Genomic DNA, 25,040 nt, shown 5'->3' with positions numbered 1-25,040 from the left:
CTGTAAAATTTGGTTTTACTCACCCAACATCCAGATTTCTATAATCAGATGGATTCAAAGTAGCTCCAGTCCCCTTCCTTGCCTGCCTCAGCCCTATTATCTCACAGGATTTATATCATAATATCAAAAGGGTACAATTTGGGAACAGATTAGAGACCCTCAGATTTTTCCCAGATTTTTGGCAATGAAATTTCAGCAAATGGGAAGCTGCGGCACAGACAACTCCAAATTTAGGACAGAAAGCATTAAGAAACATCATATGTTAGAAGCTTGTCTTCCCTCCTCTAAAGAAAGTAGTGTATCACTCTAGAATATTTGCTTGTTCATAGCTTTTGTACATTTGTTTATGGAATTGTAAAACACACAATGTACCCTAAATGGCTACACAGAAATAAATTAAAACTGTAATGCCTTGTGGACCATCCCATATTCAAAGTTGTGTGGAATGATCCTTTGAGGATGTTTTAAGTATAGCATCTCATACTTATATATTAATTACTGATGTAGAAAGGTTGCATGTCTTACTTGGTTTCTATCACTCTCTTGCTGTTAGTACTTTCTAACAAATGGAGTTAGAGGAAGTGAAGGAGAAACAACAAGACTAAAAAATCCTGTCCAAACAAGTTCATATCACAAGCTATTCACAATGAAATCATATTGAAAACAATAGAATACGCTTTGTCACAACACCCTTCAGTAGCATTTAATTCATTAGGATAGGATGTAATCAACACATTTTCTGTATTATGGCCAGTGAAGAGTAAAAACAGTTCAAGACCCAGGAAAATGAAAGGTTCTCAGAATTCAGTTACCAGATGGAACTCCAGATGTTCCTGTATAACAACATTTTTTTCATCTCCTATCGAATTCCTGACCTAAGAAAACCCTATGAAATTCATGGTGTCACCTAAGTTGACATGCCACTTGAATGTGCACAGACAGTCCCTTTGGAAAATGGGGTAATGTGTGTGAAATGTTTGAATGTACAACCTATAAATCTTGTAACGTTACTGTCATATCTGACAGTAACTTTCTGTAATGGTCTATCCCTGTACTTTTTCAATAAGGCTTTTCTATCTCAAAAGGGTTCAGTTTTGGAGAGCACAAAGGCCTGAAGTTGTCAAGTGATGTGGCTGAGATTGACCAGCATCCAGTTTTATATCTTTGACTGTTATAGAATGTGCTTTTGAGCTTATTGCTGGCTATGTTCTAAACTGCTTTAGAACCCTTCAGCCCAGTCGCCGGAGCAACCAGTTCAAACCATCGCCAGTTTCTTCATCTCTCAGATCAGGAGCAAAGCGGAAGGATCTCTGAAGGTCTTCTGTCTTCTCTGGTCTGAGATCAGTCTGTTGGAAAAGCCTTTCCTTGTCCCTCAAGGGATCATTGAAGGTAGGTTTATCTTACTGAGCAGTTTGTTTTGACTTTCTGCAGGGTCTTTGGGCTGTTTCCCCCTCTTCTTCATTAGAATTAGGAGATATCACTGATTAATTTTTTGTTACTGTGATTGATGCATCTAAACATTGAGTATTCATATTCGGAGAGCTGTAGAGTTGAACATAACGATTTCCACTTTGCTCTCCTGCTACATCTAGTTCCTGTTAAAATGTTATACACCTGGAAAGGGTATTTTGTTAATTGATTAATTCATGTGCACAGTTCTGTGTGAAATAAAGGTGCAAGCCCCAAAAGACAAAGATAGTAATTCCAGACAATCAAGGGCTTGGCTGCCCATATATGGAATTAATGAATTCATGTTTGCTGAGCCCACTCTTCCATGGGAGCAATGGGCTCTCAGCCTTAAGCTGAATGTACAAACATCCTGAGCTTATCCTGGTGACAAAGAGAATCAACGTCAGTAAAGGGTGAGCAGACAGCATGATAGGCAAATGCCATGGATGATGGTACGACCATGGTGGATAATGGGTGGACTTCTTTGTTTTTTAAACACAAAAAGGAGCCACAACATTCTCTCATAACTGTAATGCTTTTTGCCCCAACCCCAACAATGCCTGCAACTGCTTCGCCCAGCATTTCTTTTCTCAAAACTGGGCTGATGGAATGACAGTTGATCATAGACATGCATGTCCTGCCTCCAAAGGCAGGAGTTATAATATGCGCCCTGTGCCTTTAAGGATAAGGGAGGGGGGAAGAGGAACTCAAGCTTCCAATGCAAAATGACAGTTTATTTCAGTTGGAGCTTAGCATTGGAAGGCAGTAGAAGGGATAAGAAAGAGCACAAGAATTCACGTTACATCGGAGTTAGATAGTGGTTACATCTGAGATAGATAGTGGTTACATCGGAGAAATAGATAACAGTTACATCAGAGAGATAGATAGTACTTACATCGGAAGTAGATAGTAGTTAGTCATAGTAATAGTTCATTTAGATATAGATAGTGACTTAGTGGCATAGAATTAGATAATAGGTTTAAAAGTCACATCTGATATCTTTTCAATACTCAGTCTGTTCAAATAAATATTATTTTACTTCATACACACAGCCTCCGATCTGTCCTTTGTGCAAGATTGCTTCCAATCCAACCCAATAAGTGGCACAGAAGCAGAACAATGCCGGTACCTGCAATTCTCCATATCTACCATTGCTTCCCATGGATCCACCTCTACGTCTTCTGAGGACCTTGCTTGCTGACAGGAAGATCTAAGAAGGCACTCTGTCCACAAACCCCGCAGACCTGATTGTAATAATGAACATGATGAGTGTACTAGCATTCATATTCATGTCTACTTGGATTCAAGAAAAACAATAATGATAAATAATACTGTAGTAATCTACATCTCCAAAGCTGTCAGAGTATTTTAAAGCTAGAGTTGATGAAGCAACTAGTTCAAAGCATTTCTATAGGTGTCCCAAAAGTTGCCATACACAGGGGAAAGTTATACCTAAACATACATTTGTTTACAAAATATTCATTACAGAAATTTATAAAACCCTATACACACACACACACACACATATATATATACATACACACATGCACATGCACATGTGTATAATATAATAAAAATATACAGTAATATGAGTTTGCTAATTATTCCTATTTATGGAGACTTTGGGAGGTTTTAATTGGAGGCACGTGTTCACTTGAATTTTGAAACTGAAGCAACTCAAACACATAGTTCTAGTTCTTAAAATTAGCAAAAACATTTGTACTTTTATATGAAATGGAATACATCAAACATAACCTTATATTATGAGAACAAAATTAAATTGTTTGTTGCTATGGGAGTAAGAGGCACAAAATCTTTGGGGACAATCTTATCAACTATTAACTAATTACATGTTATGTATACAAAACAATTTATAATGGCAATTAGGATGTAAACCAAATCTCAATGAATGATTGGAATAGGTGAGAATCTCTCCTTTCCCTCCAATTGGATTAGATCAATGTGAAGATAGACTGCTTTCCTTTAGTCTCCTATACAGATGGAAGAGTAAATATGGATTCAGTTTTGGTGTTTCTCTCAATGCACTGACCAATTCATTCTATTTCAATTGCTAGCCATATTTTTTTATTTCTGGCCCAGTTAAGCAGAAGTAGCTAAAATATTCATAGCGTTGTGGCATTTTACTTCATGGGAGATGTCACAAAGCAAGCCATTTAACTCGATGCCAATGGGCAAGTAAAACAAAATAAAGCAGGAAATTCATATTGTCAAATGATTTTAAAAGCAAATTGCATTCAACCTTTCCTCAAAGGAACAATAAGCTTGCATGCAAAAAGGAGGAATGTGTGGTGTCAGTTAAAGATTTATTATTTTGCCAATTAAATAGTAATAAGCAGCAGCTTGTGATTTAAAGTATTAGAGATAGTACAGAGTTCACACACCTATAAAGTTACCCTCCTAATAGCTTCCCTCACTGATATTTATCCAAAATTCTTCGGTTTGCTCCACTATCAAACATCCCTCATAAATCAGACATAATTCCTACACAGAATTTCCAGGTTCAAGGTCTTAATTCTAATCTTAAACCAATCATTTGTGTAGTAATAAAATAAGCGTCTAGCTTGCTTTATGCAATGTTGTGAAATGACGATGCTACTTCTGAAGTTCAACACTAAATGTATTAAAGCTTTGTTTGTTCACAGGAAGAGGATGTGAAGGTTTGAAGAGTAATAGCTATTTACCGTCTGAGATGCCCAATGGCATAAATATTACATTATAATGTGTAAGTTTATGGAACATTTTACATTATTTGGCAGTAAAAATTCACAACATGCACCCAAAGTCTTAAATTTGTAAGCATAGTAGGACTTTTATTAAATTCAGTTTGTACATTTACCAGGAAAGCCAAATAAATATATTAAGGTTTATTTTACCAAGCAAACAATGTTCCGACTACTTCATCTATTTCTTTGAAGCCCTAGAAGATTAAGATGAACATAATTGTGAACAATTGCCTCTACGGAGATATTAGATGTGATGAAGAGACTATCTTCAATGACCCATTGTCACTTGGTAATTTGTGCAGGAAACCATTAACTTGAGCTTTCGTAATCCTAATCAGCAAGAAGCTTGCAAATCACAGCCTCTCATTTGATGACACAGTCAGCCATTCATTCATATATTGTAGTATGTATGTATGCATGTCTGGACCACATTCCAGCAGTAGACAGGGCTAAAAGGCATGCAACAGAGGCAAAGACACAATATGTGGGTCTAACCAAAGTGTGTGTGGCCATTTGTGATTATTTCCATATGAAGAATATAAAGAACTTACAAGCCATAATGCCACATCTTTCCTGCTAGCAACCCACAGCTAGATTCCACACTATAGCCCTTTTATCTGTAAAGTACAAGACAGTTCGGGGTAAGAAACTTTACATTATATTTAAATGAATCAAATATTTATGATGATATTTAAATGTGTTAAATCTCCCATTGGAGATAACAGCAGAAGTTTAAATGCTGGATAGAGACATACCAATACCATGCTGCCTATAACTGTTGGCAAGAACCTCCTCTTCCTTTTTTTACCTTTATTTTTACCCTATCCAGAATTGGTTGACACACTCCATTCCTAGGTCAGGACTCTTGATGGCAAGAACCCCTGTATTCTCTGGATTAGGTTTCAATTTGTTTTTTTCTCACCCAGCCTATGACCTCTTCCAGGCATTTAGTAATTTTGTTTGTTTATTTGACATTCCCAATAAAATAATTATATCTTTGATTCTAAAGTTTTCTGTAGTAACAATTTATTTATTTCATCAGCCATATGACCATTTCAAAATACAAAACGAGTAAAAAAACAAGGCAAAAAGGTGAGGACAGCAGCTGACCCTCTATTCACAGTCAGAGTCTTATTTTCCTGGTTCTTTATCCAGGAAATGTGCTCTTTTCTTGAGGGCTTTCAGAATAAAAAGGTTTACTCTGATTATGGTGGATCTTTCCTGACCTTGCAAGAGGAATGTCAGAAGATCACTTCTGTTGCAGGACCTGCAGATGGACTATATTGGATGTAAATATCTGTTTCGTAGTTCGGCATATGCTGGACAGTCAATCAAGAAATGTTTGACATCTTCCACAGCTTGTTCTCCCCAAATGCAGAATCTCTCACTTCTTGGAATGCTACAGTAACATCCAGTTTGCAACATAATACAGAGTTGTTCAAACCTAGCCCTAGTATATGTTTTTCTCAAGGGTAGCAGGAGTGGAATAGTCAGATAGTGTTCTAAATTAGTATTCCTTTAGAGAGAAGCTAAAAACCTTGTAGCAGAAGGCCTACCTATGCTTGCTAGCTTCAATTGAGCATAGATGTCTTGAGTGCGTTGCATGAGCACTTGTTTTGCCTTAGGTCCTAGATCTTTCAGAAATTGTAAAGGCAGGCCGATTTTAGCCAACTTATTATTTAGAGCCACTAACCATAATGTCTTTTGATCGTGTTGGACTTGATTGTCTAGGCCAGTGGTTCTCAACCTTTCTAACACCGTGACCCCTAAATATGCTTCCTCGTGTTGTGGTGACCCCAACCATAAAATTATTTTCGTTGCTCCTTTATAACTGTAATTTTGCTACTGTTATGAATCGTAATGTAGATATGTGATATGCAGGATGTGTTTTCATTGTTACAAATTCAACATGATTAAAACATTGTGATTAATCAGAAAAAATATGTTTGGCAGAGTATGGAAAACTGATTATAGGATTTGCAGTACCTTCAACCAATTCAGTTCTGACTTCCACAGACCACTGAGACCGCCACACAGAACTCCCATGTCAAACAAAAAAATACTGGAGGGGTTTGGGAGGAACTGGCAGTGATTTAGGGGAGATGTAGTTCACCTACATCTGGAGAGCATTGTGAACCCAAACAACTATGGATCTGGACCAAACATAGCACAAATACTCAATATGCCCAAATTTGAACACTGGTGGAGTTTGGGGGAAATAGACCCTTACATTTGGGAGTTGCAGTTGCTTGGATGTATAGTTCATCTATCATCAAAGAGCATTCTGAACTTCACCAACAATTGAATTGAATTAAACTTGGCATACAAGACTCCCATGACCAACAGAAAATACTGGAGACATTTGGGGAAAATAGACCCTGACATTTAGGAGTTGCAGTTGCTTGGGAATATAGTTCCCCTGTCATTAAAGAGCATTCTGAACTCCGACAATTTGGAATTGATCCAAACCTGGTATACAGAACTCCCATGACCAACATCAAATACTGGAGAAGTTTGGGGAAAATATACATACCTTGACATTTGGGAGTTGCTGTTGCTTGGTGCATTCTGGAGTCTTGGCCTAGATCCGGCAGGGAGGTTCGTGCCTCCGGCAAGCCTGGCAGGCAGTGAGAGCCGGGCACAGGAGGATCCCCCAAGCGGCCTGGCCTTACATGGAGATTCTTGCTGCTGGCCGGTGGAAGAGCAATAGAGGCGAGGGAGGCCTTGCACTAAGCGGCCCTCGCCTGACTCGCACCCCTGCCAGCCGGTGGAGGAGCTGACAAGGTGGAGGAGCTGACCTGCAAAGCCAGCAGCCATTTTGAGGAGGCAGAGGGGGCGGGGCCAACTGAGGCACCTTCGCGACCCGCAGAAAATGGCCCAGCAACCCCCCTGGGGGTCGCAATCCCCAGGTTGAGAACTTCTGGTCTAGGCATAGGCAAGGAAGTCTGCTGGGATTAATCTGGTTTATTTTTGACCAATTGAATTGTCTCATTAAGATTGAGCTTTTGCTGGGGGCATTCCTAACTCTGCCCTTACTGCCGCCTTCAGTGTTGTTCTGGAAAGACCCAGAAGGGAGCAAAGCTGCTTAGCTTGGAAGGCTTCAATCTTAGCCAAATTGATGTGACCCCAAATTTCAGCCCCAAATATAAGTGTTGGCACTTTTGTCTTAAAGACTTCCAGTGCAGATCTGATTGTGCCTGGGTAAGTTTCCTATAGTGTGTTTGTACCTTGCCCCATAATTCCCTTGGGAACCACATGGGATCACACAATAAAGCAGAGTTCACTTGGAAACAAACAACCACAAACAACCAGATATTGAACTGCAACCCTAAGCAGCCACAATCATTATAGTCTATTATAGTCAAAGTTACAGCTTCAACAATATCTGTAGAGCTCCAGGATTCTGATCTGCAATGCAGGCTGTATTAACCTGTAGTTACTTTAGATCAAGGTGATAATGGTTTGCAAAGTACTGCCAAGATTCCTTCACATTTTAATTTAGTTACCGAAAAGATTTATTCAACAGATGCTCAGTAACCCTTTATTAAAAAAAAAAACCCTCCTTGGTTCTCTACCAGTACCACACATAATCTGTCTTATTTCTTGTGAAACTACTTCCTTTTCTCTGAAGCACATTGTTATCATAGGTTAATATGCCACTAGTACAAACTTTACGGAAAGACAAAACACATATAAGCAATGTATTTTAACCTGGAGCTTTGAATGTATTGCTTAAGTCAAAAGAAAATAAATACAAATGAGAACATGTGTTTGTCTAAGGATTTTATGCTCTCCTTGTGCTCAGACGGTGGAAAATTTTGAAGTGCCATATTGAATTAGGAATTTAGTAGTTGTTAATCTGAAGACAAATTATCCTGGAATCACCTTCTGCAATTATTTTACTTGGCTATAATCTCTTTAAACTAGCACATAAAGACAAGCTTTCATTCCTGACACTAAGCAATGATTTATTTTCTGAGAGCTTTGTGGAAGTCAGAGACAAGTTATTCATTTTTCCATCTGCAATATATTTTGTATCACTTAGGATGTGGCATATTTCTACAACACTTAAGATGGCTGATTTCACATTGTTATTTAAAAGTAACACCCCCTCCACATTGGTGATTACATTCAAATGGTACTTAGGTGAAAATGCTTCCCATAAAAGAGAGGAGAGGAGATGCAACCAAGGATGCTTCAAAAGAAAACTGAGGAAGATAAATACGGAGACATTGTATGTTCTTCTTACTTTTGCATTTTCTGATAATGAACACTTTTGATTTATGTTGTCAAGAAGTATAATCAAGTGGTTCAGTACTTTAAACAAATAATGAAATCAAATGCACAAGTTCTTTCTATCCTGGAAAATTATTGAAATCCATGATGAGCCCCTGGTGACGCAATGGGTTAAACCCTTGTGCTGGCAGGATTGCTGACCGAAAGGTCAGCGGTTTGAATCCGGGGAGTGGGGTGAGTTCCCATCTGTCAGAGTGGGGACATGAGAGAAGCCTCCCATAAAGTGGTAAAACATCTGGGCATTCCCTGGGAAATGACCTTGCAGATGGCCAATTCTCTCACACCAGAAGCAACTTACAGTTTCTCAAGTCGCTCCTGACATGAAAACAAAAATCAATTAATATTTTCTTGGGGATTTTCCCAATGTAAATGAGATACCAATTACAAAAGAAAAAAAATGCAAGGTATCATATATCCAAAACTATTATCTCACAACTTTACTTGCAGCAATGCCAATTTACATGTAAACTGAATAGAAACCATGAATTCAGACGCATGAGAGACTTCGGCTCAGTGGTTTAACATATCAGTATCTTGTGGCAGTTTTCAGGACTAAAATTAAATCAAGAGAAAGTGAAGAACATTTGAAATTTTTAGGGAAGTTAAGAACATACTTCAAGGGTGGGTCAAGGTGTTCACTATTTTCAAATCAAGGATTACCAGCAAAGCAACTGTCACATCTCCATTGTCAACTGAAGGCTCTGTCTTCTAAATACTTTATTTTCTGTAAAATAGCAACCTGTCCAACAATGTTTTTAAGACCAGGAACACTACTTAGTTAAAGACATGCTAGAAAATGGTTGTTGCCCTACTATATTATTAACAGTTTAAAATGAATCTCGCTGCCTGCAGCATTTGAAATGCCAGATTCTGTATACAGCATTTTTGTGCGGATGTGGATTTATTGAGAAGTATGTGCATGGCAGACATTATTTTTTTCTATCCTGGATTTACTACTATAAAGTGCCCTGAGGAGAAATTGATTCTAAGACGTGTTAAGTGGGTACCTCTGAAATGCAGAAGTGGAAATAGTGATATAACAATTTAGCATTCATGCAATATTGTTTGACAATTACACTTCTATAACAAGTTTGTATCCCCATACAGGTTGAGAACTCTTATACAGAATTCCAAAATTCAAATCTGTATATATTGATGGCCCCCTTATGGTGAGGGGCTAATCCTACTGTTCAAAGGACATTCCTCTAGTTCAGCAGTTCTCAAAGTGTGCTTTGCAAAGCCCTTAGGGGGTCAGTGAAGCACAGTCAGTGAATCACACTGCAGGTCCTCCTGCTCCCCACTGCCTAGGAAGCACGTGGCCTATGGAGTCCCATTGGGGTTATTATTATTATTTCAAAGGCTGGATGGTCATCTGTTGGGGGTGCTTTGATTGTTCTTTTCCTGCATGGCAGATGGGGGTTGGACTGAATGGCCTCTGGGGTCTTTCACTGAAATACTGTTAAGTTTGTGTTGATTAAAATTGTTCTTGATTTGATATATTGTATTGTTCAGTTCTTGTGGGGTTTTTCGGGCTATATGGCCATGTTCTAGAGGCATTTCTCCTGACGTTTTGCCTGCATCTATGGCAAGCATCCTCAGAGGTGAGGTCTGTGACATGGCCATATAGCCCGAAAAAACCCACAAGAACTGAGTGATTCCAGCCATGAAAGCCTTCGACAATATATTGTATTGTTCTTTCTTTCTTTTGCACTACAAACAATTGTAGTGCAAATGGAATGATATGCATTTAGAACAGGAGTCTTGGCTTTACTGACCTATAGTTAAAATGGATAGCAGAAAGAGGGTTCAAAGGCGACAATAATATACATCTATTTAAATGATAGTCACTATGTCTAAACTTGGATCTAGATAGAAAAAGAAGCATGTATATATTTTATTCAGTTTCTTATGTCCTGGTTGATGCATTTCCTCTTGTTTTACAATGTAAGTGTTGTGAAGCTATCATACCCAATATTTTAATACTTAATACACTAAATAAATAAAACCTGTCTATCTTAATGGAAAGATTATTACCTAAAGTGTAGGCAGTAATCTTTCCATTAAGATGGACAGCTTGTATTTCTTTAGTTGGGATTTGACTTGATGTATAATGTGCATTGGCAGAGGGCATGCATGTGAACACAGAGTTCATGCAATGACCACAGATGTCAGAGAATGCTGTAATTTTCAGTAAAGTCTGATAAATATATTTTGATTTTACAATAATGTATTACATGACATTGATTGTTGAACATTCTGCATGAACACACACAATTATATGTATTGATTTGGAGTTTCTTTTTCAGGCTTTCTTAAACTCAGTACATGTTAAGAGCAGAAGTGTTTTAGATTTTGGAAAGTGTGTATTTGCACATAAACACAAAATGAAATAATTTGGAGATTTTTTTTATCGTGTCAGGAGCAACTTGAGAAACTGAAAGTCGCTTCTGGTATGAGAGAATTCGCTGTCTGCAAGGACGTTGCCCAGGGGATGCTCAAATGATTTTGATGTTTTAGGGAACGTCCGGATGATTTTGATGTTTTTATCATGCTTGTGGCAGGCTTCTCTCATGTCCCCGCATGAGGAGCTGGAGCTGATAGTGGGAGCTCATCTGCCTTTCCCCGGATTTGAACCTGTGACCTCTCGGTCTTCAGTCCTGCCAGCACTGGGGTTTAACCCACTGCGCCACCAGGAGATTTGGAGATGGGACGCAAACGTAAACAAAAAAAAAATCACTTATATTGCATATACACCTATGCACATAGTCTAAAGGGATGACACCAACTTTGAACCATTAGAAACTAAAGGTACTGCTGTATGGCACACACATAGACAATTTTGGATATTGAGGTATTTTGGAATTCCAGGTAAGGGATGGTTCTCTGCTTTAAGTAGTAGTTTTTGTGTTCTTCCTCCCCATTAGTGCTATGTTGTAATAACATATCCACACCCTTTTGACAACATTCAGATGTTTGTGAAGAAGTTTTTAACATGGGAAAAACTGGAAGGTATGTTATAATGAGAGTCAGCATGTTACAGTCCTTTGAGTGTCGGGACACTGGGAGACCAGAGTTTGAATCCCCATTTGGCCATGGAAACCACTGTGACTTCGAGCAGGGTACACTCTTTCAACTACAGAGAAAGGCAAGGGTAAACCCCTTCTGAACAAATTCTGCCTTTTTATAAGTTTGTCTTAGTGTCACTGTAAGTTTGAAATGACCTGAAGGCATTGTAATACTATTGACAATATTATACTGATGAAATTACAGAGTCAAATAGTGCAGGATTCTGCTGAACATTCTTCCTAATCTAGAAGTCCATGCAACTTAGGAAAGAGAGTCATGATGGAAGAATTTTATTAGAATTTTATCTTATAACATAAGATAGAAAGCTTCCTGTTCCTAATTTTGAGTAAATCTTTTTTGATCCTCAATAAGCTATACATACTTTTTAAAAAATTACTGATATACTGTGTATACCTATGCATAAGTCTAGAAATTTTAGAACAACATTCATCCCAAAAATATGGATCGACTTATCCACTGGTTAATGCGAGTACTATAGTTTAACTCCAATCAAAAAAATGAGCTATACCCTTATCTGAGTAGAATGGCAAAAAGTGAGAGTTGAGGCTTTCTAGGAGAACCTAAAGGAAGAAACTAAATATATCATCTGCTCTTACTGTGGACTTTAAGACACAGTGACCTTTCATAAGGTCAGAGAGAAGTTTAAAGAATATGCAACTCTTTAAACGTAGATTTAATGCTCACAGGTTTTGTTCAATAGATATTTATCTCAACCCTAGATTCTGACAGATGCTTATGTTTGTTCTTTGCTTCTAAAACACATGCTCATTGCAGTTTGGAAGTAAAAACCCAGATGTTTCAGACATGATGCTTTATTTTCAGATAATCCCTAGGCAAAACATATCTGTTTTTGATTGTCACATTTGCACACCATTTTTAGAATAGCTCCAGTGTCTCACTTCCAGTTCTACCTGTTCCCAGTCAAAAATTCTTCATATGCAGTCTAAACCATGATGATCTTTTCTTCCCTTTTCACTCCACTCCCATCATATTATCAGTTTAATCAGAATGGAGACTACTGAGAACATCTTCACATGACGGGAGATAAAACATCCATACCAATTGATAGGACGGAGCAAATTAGAAGTATATATGAAGATACTGTCTCTGTTCTGTCCAATTAATCTTTTATTTCATACTGCTTCTCCTCTCCTTCCAACCCCCCTTTCTCAAGTTAAGCACCAATGAATCAGAGTATATGGTACCAACTAGCTTCCTGATAAAAAATGGGATTTTGCTAGATGACTGGGGTATGCATTGTGACACAAAGAAATATAACTTTCTGCACTTCAAACAGCAAACTACAGAAAACAGTTGCTGTTCCAATCAGGACAAAAAGAGGTCAGTGTATCAAATTTGCAAGAAATAGCTGCCAATTCCTCCAATTGTTAATCTGCCACTCCATTATGAGGCATTCAAAGATAAGGAGCGAGTCTAAGATACTTGTATCAAACTGTGTTGGTGATGAAGTAGAGCAAGCACACTCACTTTCCCTCTCTTTTACAGTATAAGGAGGTTTGGGGCTTGCTTGCTTGCTTGCTTACCCTAGAGCCAGGCCCGTAGTCAGGATTTTGTTTCGCGGGGGGGGGGGGGGGGGGGGGGAGAGCTGAGTTTGATTCGGGGTGGGGGGGGGAGGGCTGAGTCTGAGTGAAAGGGTCTACCCTAGCAAACCTTTTGTATCGTTACCCCAATACCCCCATGTACATGGGATATATTGAGCATGGTGATCAGATCATGATATGAATAACATAACAGTTTAAATAATGTACCAGTAAGGCCTTCTCGCGGACCACCATGACCCCCCCCCCCCCCCAGCTATATGCCTGCCTAGAGCCAAGACAAGGCCTACATAATGCAGCTGGGTACAATCCCCACTTCTCAGACAGGACTCAAAAGGAAAGTGGAAGTTATTATTGTCCAAATGTGTGAAACATTGTTTATACTTATGCACACTCTTAGTGGCCCAGTCTAACCCCCCCCCCCCCAAAAAAATCCCCATTTTATTCAGGAAAGGAAAAGTCAGCTTAAGTGGCTGAGAGTGAAAAGGAAAAGGCCTGAGGCTGTTAGGAATTGTGAGAGTTAAAGTCCAAAATACCTGGAGGGCCCAAGTTTGCCCTTGCCAGGCTTAGCGGCACTTGAGGTGCACTTTACATAATTTTACTCCAAAAATGGTAACCCAAATCTGCTGGCACTTTGAAGGCCCTCGTGCTCTGCCCTCAATCTTTCTCCGGGCTCCATTCTTCCTCCACAAAGAGGATGTTTGGACCCCTCGAACTTCGAAGCAGTTGAGTAAACAGTATACTCTTTTGAGGTGGAAGAGAAGGCCCCTCACCTGAAGGGAACTGACCCCTGTCCTAATATGGGGTGACCCTGTCAAAAGGCCACCTCAGGCGACCTTCCCTGCCATTAGGCCCCCTTTTGCGTCTGTCAGTCTATCAGTCAGTCAGTCAGAGCCTCCTCAGGCTTTGGGCCGCCACACCCCTCACATCTTGAGTGCAGCTCTCTCTCAAGTGAGAGCCAGTGTCCTCTTAGGGAAGAGAAGCTGATGAGGAAACACAACATACAAACTATCGACAGACCCACCAAGAAAATCCAACAAATGCTACATTCAGCAAAGGACAAGAGGGATCCTCTTACTTCTGCAGGAGTCTACCGTATACCATGCAGCTGTGGACAACTCTACATAGGGACCACCAAACGCAGCATTGCCCAAACACGAATCAAGGAACATGAAAGGCACTGCAGACTACTTCAACCAGAGAAGTCAGCCATAGCAGAGCACCTAATGAACCAACCTGGACAGAGCATATTATTTGAGAACACAGAAATGCTGGACCACTCTAATAATAATAATAAACCTTTATTTATACCCCGCTAACATCTCCCGAAGGACTCGGTGCGGCTTACAAGAGGCCGAGGCCAAATACAACAGTAAAACAGTAGCACAACAAATACAACAATAAATAAACTCATAGAGCAAAGCAATAAACATTAAGCAATAGCAATAAACATTAAACAATAACACCACAACACAGTTAAAATCTAAGGCTGGGCCAAATGTAATGATTAAAAATTTAAAATATGCTGGACATGATCAAGTGAAATGGATAGGTTTTTGGAGATAGGTGCGGTATGCAATTAATCTAGTAAAGTGCATTTGGGACATGATGCATGGAGTTTCCTACTCTGGGAAGGCACACTGGAACAACCACGTCTTCAAGCTCTTCCTAAAGACCACCATGTCGGACTACACAGAGAAGCCATTGAAATCCACAAGCATGTGGACAATTTCAACAGAAAGGAGGAAACCATGAAAATGAACAAAATCTGGCTACCAGTATTTTAAAAAAACTCTAAAATTACAACAGCAAAACAACAGAGGGAAAACAATCAGGGATATCTAATCACCTCTCAACAAAAGACTGCTCCAGGCACTGTCCGGCCATCAAATGCTAATCAAGGTGGTCAGTTGAAACATTCACACCTAGCTCCAGCAAACAAGAGTTCTTTGTCCACAGAGATATAAACCCATTTTCCTAGTTCCAACAGACCTCACTACCTCTGAGGATGCTTGCCATAGATGCAGGCGAAACGTCAGGAGAGAATGCCTCTAGAACATGGCCCGAAAAAACCCACAACAACCCAGTGTCCTCTTTTCTTCCCTCTCGGCCCCGCCTTCTCTGTCCTTCCGAGCGTGGCCCCGCCCCCGCGCTAGCCCCGCCCCTTTCCCCCCTCCCTCCCGCCTCCCTTCTAACTCGAGATACGGACTCCGCCCCCTCCCTCCGCTGGCCCCGCCCCCTTTCCCTTTCCTCACACACCTCACTCAGCCTCCTCCTTTTAACTCGCCCCCCTCCTTCCCTCCCTCCCTCCCTGGCGGCGGCACGCGGCCTCGCTTCCCTACGGGCCACGCGCAGGCGCGCTCTCGCCGCCGCCCCCTCCTCGCCGTTCTCCTCAGCCTCTCGAACTCTTGGCTTAATTGGCCCAGTCGGGAGCGCGCTGCCTCTCCGCGCGGCGGGTTTACTTTTCCTCAGGCGGCGGTGGAAGAGGAGAAGAAGAAGGAGGAGAAGGGGGAGAGAGGAAGGAGAAGCAGCAGCAGCTGGAGAAGAAGTCACCGTCGTCGAGCGGGGGAGGGAGGGAGGAAGAGGGGGTGGGCGCACATGCCTCAGTGACCGGCCGCGGAGAGGAGCTGCCCCCTCCCCCGCCCTCGCCGCCTGAAGGACTGACACGAAGCTGGAGAGCGCCCACCCGCCTCCCTCCCTCTCTCTCCCTCTCTGCCTCCCCCACAGGTAATAACCCCCCCTTCCTCATGAAAGTATCCCCCTATTTTAGAAACCCAAAAGCCCCGCCTCTCGCAGCCAGAAGGACTGACCGCCCCCTCCTCCCTCCCTCCCTCCCTCCCTCTCTTCACCCCTCCTCCCCTTCATCCTGCTTTATTGCCCACGAGGTAAAAATCCCCTCATGATGCCCCCCCCCCAAATCCTCCTTCACTTGGGGGGCGTCCTTTCAAGGAAAACCAACCCTAAAGCCCCTCAGTCTCTAGTTAATCCTCTCCACTATTCATCTGTTTAGCAGGACTGGCCGAATAGTTCCCTTAAGCCCCCTTCCTTCGTCTCCAGCCCCCCCCTTTCCTCAGCCCCCCCCCCTTTTTGTGTCTTAACCATTCAATTTCTCCCACAGACGACATCAATTCCTACAGACTACATGGCCTCTAATCGCCAATTGCCCTCCTCAAGGCCCCCTTTCAATACTCAGCACTCCTAGGCCTTCTGTACACACTGAAGTGTGTGTGTGTGTTTAATATTGAAAATAATCCAGATTAGTATTTGCTTTGAACATAGAAATTCTCCTCTGTCTGGGAAAGGCAACCCCGAATTAGATATTGCTTGCCTTCTAAATTTTGCCAAGATTACACTGATTCCAACCTCAGTCACTAACCCAATTTTGCCCCCTTTCTGTACAGTTAGGGATGCTCCCAAGCCTTCTGCATAAGCAAAAGTGTGTGTGTACTTTTTACCCACATTAATATTTTCTCCAAACATAGAAATGTTCCTCTTTCTGGGAAAGGCAACCCTGTATTAAATATTCCTTGCCTTCTAAATTTTATCAAGATTACACTGATTCCAACCTCGGTCACAAACCCCATTTTGTGCACTTTTTACCCACATTAATATTTGCTTTGAACATAGAAATGCTCCTCTGTGTGGGAGAGGCAACCCTGTATTGAATATTCCTTGCCTTCTAAACTCAATTATTTCAAGATTACACTGATTCCAACCCACTGCTGTCTTAAACCCCATTTTGCCCCCTTTCTGTACAGTTAGGGATGCTCCCAGGCCTTCTGCATAGGCAAAAGTGTTTGTGCACTTTTTACCCACATTACTATTTGCTTTGAACATAGAAATGCTCCTCTGTCTGGGAAAGGCAACCCCGTATTAGATATTCCTTGCCTTCTAAATTTTGTCAAGATTACACTGATTCCAACCTCGGTCACGAACCCCATTTTGCCCCCTTTCTGTACAGTTAGGGATGCTCCCAGGCCTTCTGCATAGGCAAAAGTGTGTGTGCACTTTTTCCACACATTAATATTTGCTTTGAATATAGAAATGCTCCTCTGTCTGGGAAAGGCAATCCTGTATTGAATATTCCTTGCCTTCTAAACTCAATTATTTCAAGATTACACTGATTCCAACCCACTGCGGTCTTGAACCCCATTTTGCCCGCTTTCTGTCCTTGACAGTTAGGGATGCTCCCAGGCCTTCTGCATAGGCAAAAGTGTGTGTGTACTCAGACCTCACAACCTCTGAGGATGCCTGCCATATATGCAGGTGAAATATCAGGAGAGAATGCTTCTGGAACATGGCCATACAGCCTGGAAAACTCACAACAACCCCATGTGTGTACTTTTTACCCACATTAGTATTTGCTCTGAACATAGATATGCTTCTCTGCACGGGAAAGGTAACCTCGTATTAAATATTCTTTGCCTTCTAAATTCAATTCTTTAAAAATTACACTGATTCCAACTTGAATCTCTTTTGCCCGCTTTCTGTACTTGGCAGTTAGGGACGCTCCCAGGCCTTCTGCACATGCATAAGTGTGTGTGTACATTTTATCCACATTAGTATTTGCTTTGAACATAAAAATGCTCCTTTGACTGGGAAAGGCAACCTGTATTAAATATTAATTGCCTTCTAAATTCTTTCAAGATTACACTAATTCTAACCGTGGTCACGAACCCCGTTTTGCCTCCTTTCTGTACTCAGCAATTAGGGATGCTCCCATGAAAAAATGTGTGTGTACTGGGTTGCTGTGAATTTTCTGGGCTGTATGGCCATGTTCCAGAAGTATTCTTTCCTGACGTTTTGCCCACATCCATGGCAGGCATCCTCAGATTGTGAGATATATTGTATGTAATTTTTACCCACATTAGTATTTGCTTTGAACACAGGGCAAAGGCTCCTTCTTTGGAGTTTTTAAAGGAGAAGCTGGATGACCATCTGTCAGGGGTGCTTTGAATACAATTTTCCTGCTTCTTGGCAGGGGGTTGGACTTTATGGCCCACGAGGTCTCTTCCAACTTTATGATTCTATGAAATACAATGGTTCCTTTGTCCAGGAAAGGCAACCCTATACAGGCAGTCCCCAAGTTACGCACAAGATGGGTTCTTAAGTTGGATTTGTTTGTAAGTTGGAACAGGTACTTTTATAAGTGTACCTCTGGCATGCACACACATACATATGGTATTTGTTTTGCTGTCTGTCATCCAGGTCAGAAGATTCCACCTCACTTTTTGTTCCTGTAATAATTGGATTTATTTAAAAAATGTGGAAACAAGGATTGGTGATAAAGCTTCAGTAGATAACTGTTCTAGGAGTGGATTTCCCTTTCTGGAGGTTCTCCCACTTCCTGCTGTTGTGAGTTTGCCAGACTGTATGGCCGTGTTCCAGAAGTATTCTCTCCTGACATTTTACCCACATCTATGACAGGCATCCGCAGAGGTTGTGAGGTTTGTTGGAAACTAGGCAAGTGAGGTTTATATATCTGTGGAATCTCCAGGGTGGGAGAAAGAACTCTTGTCTGCTTGAGGCAAGTGTGAATGTTGCAGTTGGCCAGCTTGCACCTTCAAAGGCTGGCTGAGTGCTGCCTAGTGGGATCTTTTGTTGCGAGGTGTTAGCCGGCCCTGATTGATTCTTGTCTGGAATTCCTCTGTTTGCTGAGAGCTGCTAAAACTTCCTATGCCCTTTTAAAATAGTTTTTGCAACAGGATCATAGCCCTTACTGCTATTGCCTTTCTCCAAAGGATAGGATTGCAGCCAATTTTGCAATAGTCCCATTTATTCAGATATGACTCTTTCCATTCTAGGTCGTTAATGTCACAGATGCAAGGCAATAGGGCCACTTCTAAACTCACTATTCATGCCCAAAGTTCTTAATTCTTTAAACCTGTGCTGCTCAAAGCTGTGTCCGTGGATTGCTGCCAGTTCATGAGCCATCAGCTGCTGGTCTCTGGAGGGCTTCCAGGAAAGAAAAAAAAAGTAGTTGTTGAATGGGCACAAATATGGTACTGGGCTTAGTACATTGGGGTTTTAAATTGCTGGTCCCCACATCAGACAGATTAAGAAGCAATGTTCTAAACCATTTTTTGTCCACATAGTTGCCTTTAGTCCATTTATTTCTCAGCTCCCTAAAATGACCTGAAATACTTTATTCTTATACACAGTTGTTCTCCTCACTGAATATATTACTTTCTGAATATATTACTTTCTGAACAGAAGCACTTCAACCCTGAATCTGAGGTAGCATGGTACACTGCTGTTTGACACCACTTTAATTGCCATGGCTCAATGCTGTGGGATCTTGGTATTTACAGTTTGAGGAGATACCAGCACTCTTTTGCAGTGAAGGCTGAAGTCCTTGTAAAACTACAACTCCCATGATTCCATAGCATTAGACCATAGCAGTTAAAACAGTGTCCAATTGCATCAATTCTCCAATGTTGATCAGGGGTGTCAAACTCATTTTCACCGAGGGCCACATCATCCTTATGGTTGCCTTCAAAGGGCTGTTTGTAATTGTAAAACTGTATAAATGTAACTATGTTGCCTTGGCATTGAAAGCCTCATGGGCTACATAAAATGAGAGGACGGGCTAGATTTGGCCTGCAGGCATGTTTGAGGCATGTGGTGTAGATGAACCATGAGTCTCATGTTGATTCTTTTCAATATAGCAAATACTGAAGTGTGACTTTCCATATGGGGTTGGTCTCAGTCTCTTGGAATTCTTTATTATTAGCTATACTGGCCAAGTTACTTAGAGATGTGCTAGAGCAACATCTGGAGGCTGTAGTTTTCCCACCCTTACAAGATTTCCATCATTCAGTGGAGGAAAAGAGCCTTTATTAGACTAATAGCACATTCCCCTGCATAAGTACTCAATGGAAAGTTGCGAATACATGGCAATATATAGTATTTTTGTAGTCTTGGGACTACTTTTCATTTGACCAGTTTTTCTGTATGAATATAATTTCCTCAGAATTACATGACAAGTCTCATATAACTGAGACAATATGTGCAAACACATGACAAAAACAGTTCTCCCATACAAGATTTTCATGCCATCCCATGTGGGAAAATTGACCACTCATTTATTGTGGTTGACAAGTGTATATTAGACTCACATAACTGTTCACATAAAAGTGATATTGATGTGAGAAATTCATCTTGTGGAAATTCATCAGCATTTGATTCTCACTTCCTTAGAGAATCCCAGATGATAAACTACCAGTAGCCAAACCACTAAAATCCCCATTATGTCTGAGTTATTCATACAGGTTCATTGCATGCTACTCTCCTTATATATCTTTTCATAATAACAAGCAGATTTCCTGTAACTTCTTCATTGTAACATACCACCATTCCCTTGAGCTGTTGTATTATTACCACTTTTCCTGTTTCTGTTGTTTGTCCTACTAGTTCATTGTTGAAACATATTTCTTTTAGAATAATGCCTATATGTGACTACAGTAGCACACAGAGTGGGGAATCACTCAACCTAGAGTTGCTCTGAAAATACCAAAGGTTTTGGTGCTGTCACTGTCCTGCTTGCATTTATCTTCTTTGTCTTTGTCCTTTTACATGCCAGTAATCCCTTCAATGTGTCCATGTGCAGTAAATCCACTTTTACTTCCCTAGTCAGTGAGATAAGTTCTTTATTGAGAAATAATACCAGTTCCTCTCTCTTATGATTGCTTGGAGTCCTGAAATTGGGGAATATGACAACTTCCCATTTTTCTCCTATTGAAAACCCATATCAATTTGATATGTGGGAGAATAGGCCATAGGCTTTTGTGAAATAGTATCTCATGTTGGGGAATTTCTGACTTCCCCTCAATTTCAGTTCCTGGTTTCCTTCTGGACTGCTCTTAATATGCATCCCATATCTGCTTGAAGCCTTCCTTTCAATTTTACTTCCAATCTTAACCCTTTCACTGTCTACTTCTCCCTGGTTTCATTTTCTCTCCTAGCTTCATCCCTTTCAATGCCTCGGTTTCTCTTGTTTTTTCCTTTCCAAGGGAAGTGCCTGAGAAAATGTTACATTTTTAAAAAGTGACCATTTTAGCCTCCTTCCATTTTCAGTTCTGCATAATTATGTCTGTGACATGTGGCTTCCCACCCCTCTGGGGAAATTGAAAAATAGGCGACTTGTATATACGCTGTGTCTGCATCAGTCCAGCACATCTGCTTCTCTTCTCCACCCCCATCACAATCTCTGGCCTAGTTGGTTATAAACCAGCATCCCACCCCCCCACCCCCAATCCAATGGCGCGATCCTTTCACCACGATTGGTTTCTAATGAAGGTGATGATGATCATAAAATTTACCTGTCTCTCAAGACATGAAGTGGGGTACAACATAGTTAAAATACATAGATAAAAACATAAGATCATTAAAACACATATATTATCAGGAATAGATCTAAGATTCAAACACTTCAAAATCATTCATATCAACAATATATACATTTTAAACCCATAGTTTAAAACTGACAGGGTAAGCCTGCTGGAAGTGATGGGTCTTTAATTCTGTTTTAAATTCTGACAGTCAGGAAGTGCTTGCTGCTACTCGTCATAGATCCAGAAAAAAGTTCAATTTATATTTGTTTATAGGAGATTAACAGTTACTTTATAAAACATTTCTGTCTTTTCTAGTTGTTTTTTTACTAGAGTTTTGTGTATTCTTTTAGAAGTAGTGGAAGGGCAGAGAAGGAAAAATGTGAGGTTGTGAAGTGGTTCTGTGTATTTGTATTTAAAAGTTGTAGAGAGCCCATATAGTTTTGCGGCCACATTCTGCTTCATTATATTGTGTTCTTGGAAAGACTTTAACCTCTTTGACCCTTCTGTGGTCCCATCTTTTTCTTTTAGCAGACACATAAAAGCCTTTTTCAGATGTGGAATAATTTAATAGAAAACGGATTTAGGCAGTGTCCCTTAAAAACACACACACATTCATTGCACCATGACATAACCTTGAGGCGACTTGATTGTGTGTGGTATTAATAACTGCAATAAAACATTTTGCTACAGTCTCACACTCCTCTGTTGATTTTAAGTTTGTTTGTTGTTTTATTTATTCTCTCTTGGCATAGAAAAGGTTGAACTTCACAGGGTAAAGATGTTTTTGTTCCAGTTATATTTTGTTGTCAGCTTCTTCAAATAAAAAGTGACTTGAATGTTAGTTTACTGCTTATTGGGTGTAGAACAGAATCCTCTGTGTTTGTGTGTGTATTTGGGGACAGGTATGAAGAAATAGACACCAAATAGCAGATTTAAACATGTATGTATTGTCATGATCTGACAAAATAATGGTATCTTTTGCAGATCTGTCCTTTCCTATTTATCTGATTAAATTAATCTGAGCGTCTAAAACAAAATATAGTTATTTATGAAAGTAGTGATGATTATAGTTGCAACAATAAAGTGCAAACATGTGCTTGAGATTTTCTTAAGTGTTACGTTGAAGTGCCTTATCATTAGAAGAAAAATATGTGTATACTTTGGTCTCGTTCATCTCTTCGGCAACTTTGTATGCCTCTATTATTTATTTATTTTTGCAAAGAGTTAGAATATAAATTAAACTATATTTCAAATTATGTTATTTATCAATAGTTTACAAAAATGAATGGCCAAGTGGGAACAGAAAACTCCCTGCCATTGGCTTGCCACCTGATTGAAGAATGGTTGATCAAATCTGTCTATATATTTTATATGAGGAAACAAAAATTCAGAAGGAAAAAATCTATACTTGACCCACACATTTCCTTAAAAGGCATTTATTTACTCTCATGTAGGATGGAATAATTTAATGTTTTCTTCCATAAATGGTCCAATGATATATGTTGGAAAATAATATATAATAATATATTGTAGTGGATCCAGTTTTTTACCTGTTGACTTAACATTTCCCTGTCTCTTTATTTTGAGAAAAAAACAATTACTCAGATTTATCCTTTGTAAGCCCTTAAATATTTTGAGTTAAAAAACATTACTACTGTTTATTATTCTTAAGCAAATGGTTGAAAGTTTTGTTTGACCTCTGTCCCCAACTTTTCATCATTTTTATCCTAGTGTTCTACATTCTCTATCTGTTTAGGCTATTCAGCGCAAATTCTAGGGTAACTTGAACATATCCCATGTCATTTCAGGGAAGAACAACTATAGTAGCTAGGCCTTAATTGGACCATTTGGTCCTTAGAGGCAGCAATCTGATAAAACAACCTAGTTGTAATCACCCATTTCATGATCTGGAAATCCCACTGGTGCCTTGAACTATGCTTACCCTGAAGATAGTGATGACAGCTATGGTATTAGTGGGTTACAGTTAAGGAACCTGCCCAGAGGAGCAGGATTATCATCTTTTACATTATTTGTTTACTTGATTGTTTGATTTCCTGTACTTCTCTTAATTCATCAGAATCCCCAGTATAGTTAATAGTTAAAACACACACAAATACCACAGCTATTCATATACAGTAGATCCTCTACTTAAGAGTGGCACAACTTAAAAGCATTTTGAGTCAGAGGGAGCACTAGCGCCAGAGGGAGCGCTAGCGCCAGAGTACAGAGCTTTAGGGCTCATGTCTGCTTTGGGAGATTGCTTTCTGCTTTGCTCTTGTCCACTTTGGTAGATTGCTGTCTGTTTTGAGGAACTTTGTGTTTATTTTGACATGTTTATTGACATGTTTATTTTGTCTGGTTTTTATTCCTGGTGTGTTTGGCTTCCTGAAGAGAGAGAGAGAGCAAGAGAGGGAGGCTGGAATGAGTACAATATGATGAAAATGATGCTTCTGCCTCTTCCTTTCGTGCTTCCTTGCCACGACTTTGTGCTTCTACCATTTTAAAGTTACTATTAGTCATTTTCACCTGATGCCAAGGATGCCATTCTGACCCTGAACCTGTGCTTGTCGGCTATGATGGGCTAGATGAGGATGAACAAATTGAAATTGAATCCAGACAAGACAGAGGTATTACTGGTCAGTTGCAGGGCTGATCGGGGTATTGGACTGCAACCTGTGCTGGATGGGGTCACACTCCCTCTGAAGGCGCAGGTTCGCAGCCTCGGGGGTCTTCCAGGACTCAGCGCTGACCCTGGAGGCCCAGGTGTCGGCAGTGGCTGGGAGGGCCTTCGCACAGCTAAAGCTAGTGCGCCAGGTGCATCCATAACTTGAATAGCCCAATCGGGCCATAGTAGTACATGCCTTAGTCACATCCAGGTTAGACTACTGTAACATGCTGTACATGGGGCTGCCCCAGAAGAGCATTTGGAAACTTCCAACTGGTCCAAAGGTCAACTGTTAGACTTCTTACGTGGGCAGGATATAAAGAAAGAACTACTCCACTCCTGAAGCAGCTATACTGGCTTCCAGTTTGTTTCCGGGTGCAATTCAAAGTGCTGGCCTTAGCCTATAAAGTCCGGGCCCAGCCCATTCAAGCCCTGAGATGATCAGAAGAGGCCCTTCTCTTGGTTCCACCACCAACACAAGCATGGTTGGAGGGAACGACAGAGAAGACCTTTTCAGCAGTGGCCCCATGGCTCTGGAACTCCCTTCCTAGAGAAGTATGATCAGCCTCCTCCTTACTGGACTTTCAATCACAAATAAAGACTTTTTTGTGGAGCCAGGCCTCCCCAGATGAATGATAATCAGTACCGCTTTGAGTTGCCCAAGGGCTGAGAAAAGCGGTATATAAATGAAGTAAATAAATAAATAAATAAATACTGCCAGATAGTTGCTGGTAATATTTATCTCTGAATGATCTATTGGCCCTGGCATCTGCCACATGGCCTTACGAAAATGGAGTTTCTAAGAGCTTTTATAATCTCTTTTATGAATAACCTCAGTGGCCTGGTGTTATGGAATTTTTAGTGGTATTTGTTGTAAGTATTTAATTTGTTGTATATGGTATAATAA

General features: G+C 40.4%; 1 protein-coding gene and 1 long non-coding RNA gene across 3 annotated transcripts in view; one reads left to right on the top strand and one right to left on the bottom strand.

Annotated features, from left to right (window-relative positions):
- Positions 1 to 1,770: 1,770 nt before the first annotated feature.
- On the bottom strand, positions 1,771 to 6,875 carry LOC137097392 (uncharacterized). The gene is made up of 3 exons (XR_010910192.1): positions 6,727 to 6,875; positions 4,745 to 4,810; positions 1,771 to 2,693 (listed from the first exon to the last, which is right to left on the bottom strand). It is a non-coding gene; the product is annotated as an uncharacterized lncRNA (long non-coding RNA).
- Positions 6,876 to 15,408: 8,533 nt separating this feature from the next.
- The window catches only part of LOC132778698 (ubiquitin-conjugating enzyme E2 E2), a 142,511-nt gene continuing 132,879 nt past the window's right edge, over positions 15,409 to 25,040 (top strand). The window contains exon 1 of one of the 2 annotated variants that reach the window (XM_060781935.2): positions 15,409 to 15,862. The gene's annotated coding sequence lies outside the window, so the exon portion shown is untranslated. The remainder of the gene's footprint in view (positions 15,863 to 25,040) is intronic. The other variant, XM_060781934.2, reaches the window with a different exon arrangement.

This window comes from Anolis sagrei, chromosome 6, assembly GCF_037176765.1.
Source record: "Anolis sagrei isolate rAnoSag1 chromosome 6, rAnoSag1.mat, whole genome shotgun sequence".
NCBI classification, from domain to species: domain Eukaryota; kingdom Metazoa; phylum Chordata; class Lepidosauria; order Squamata; family Dactyloidae; genus Anolis; species Anolis sagrei.
Note: the sequence above shows the minus strand (reverse complement) of the source record. Positions and strands in the feature narration are given on the sequence as shown.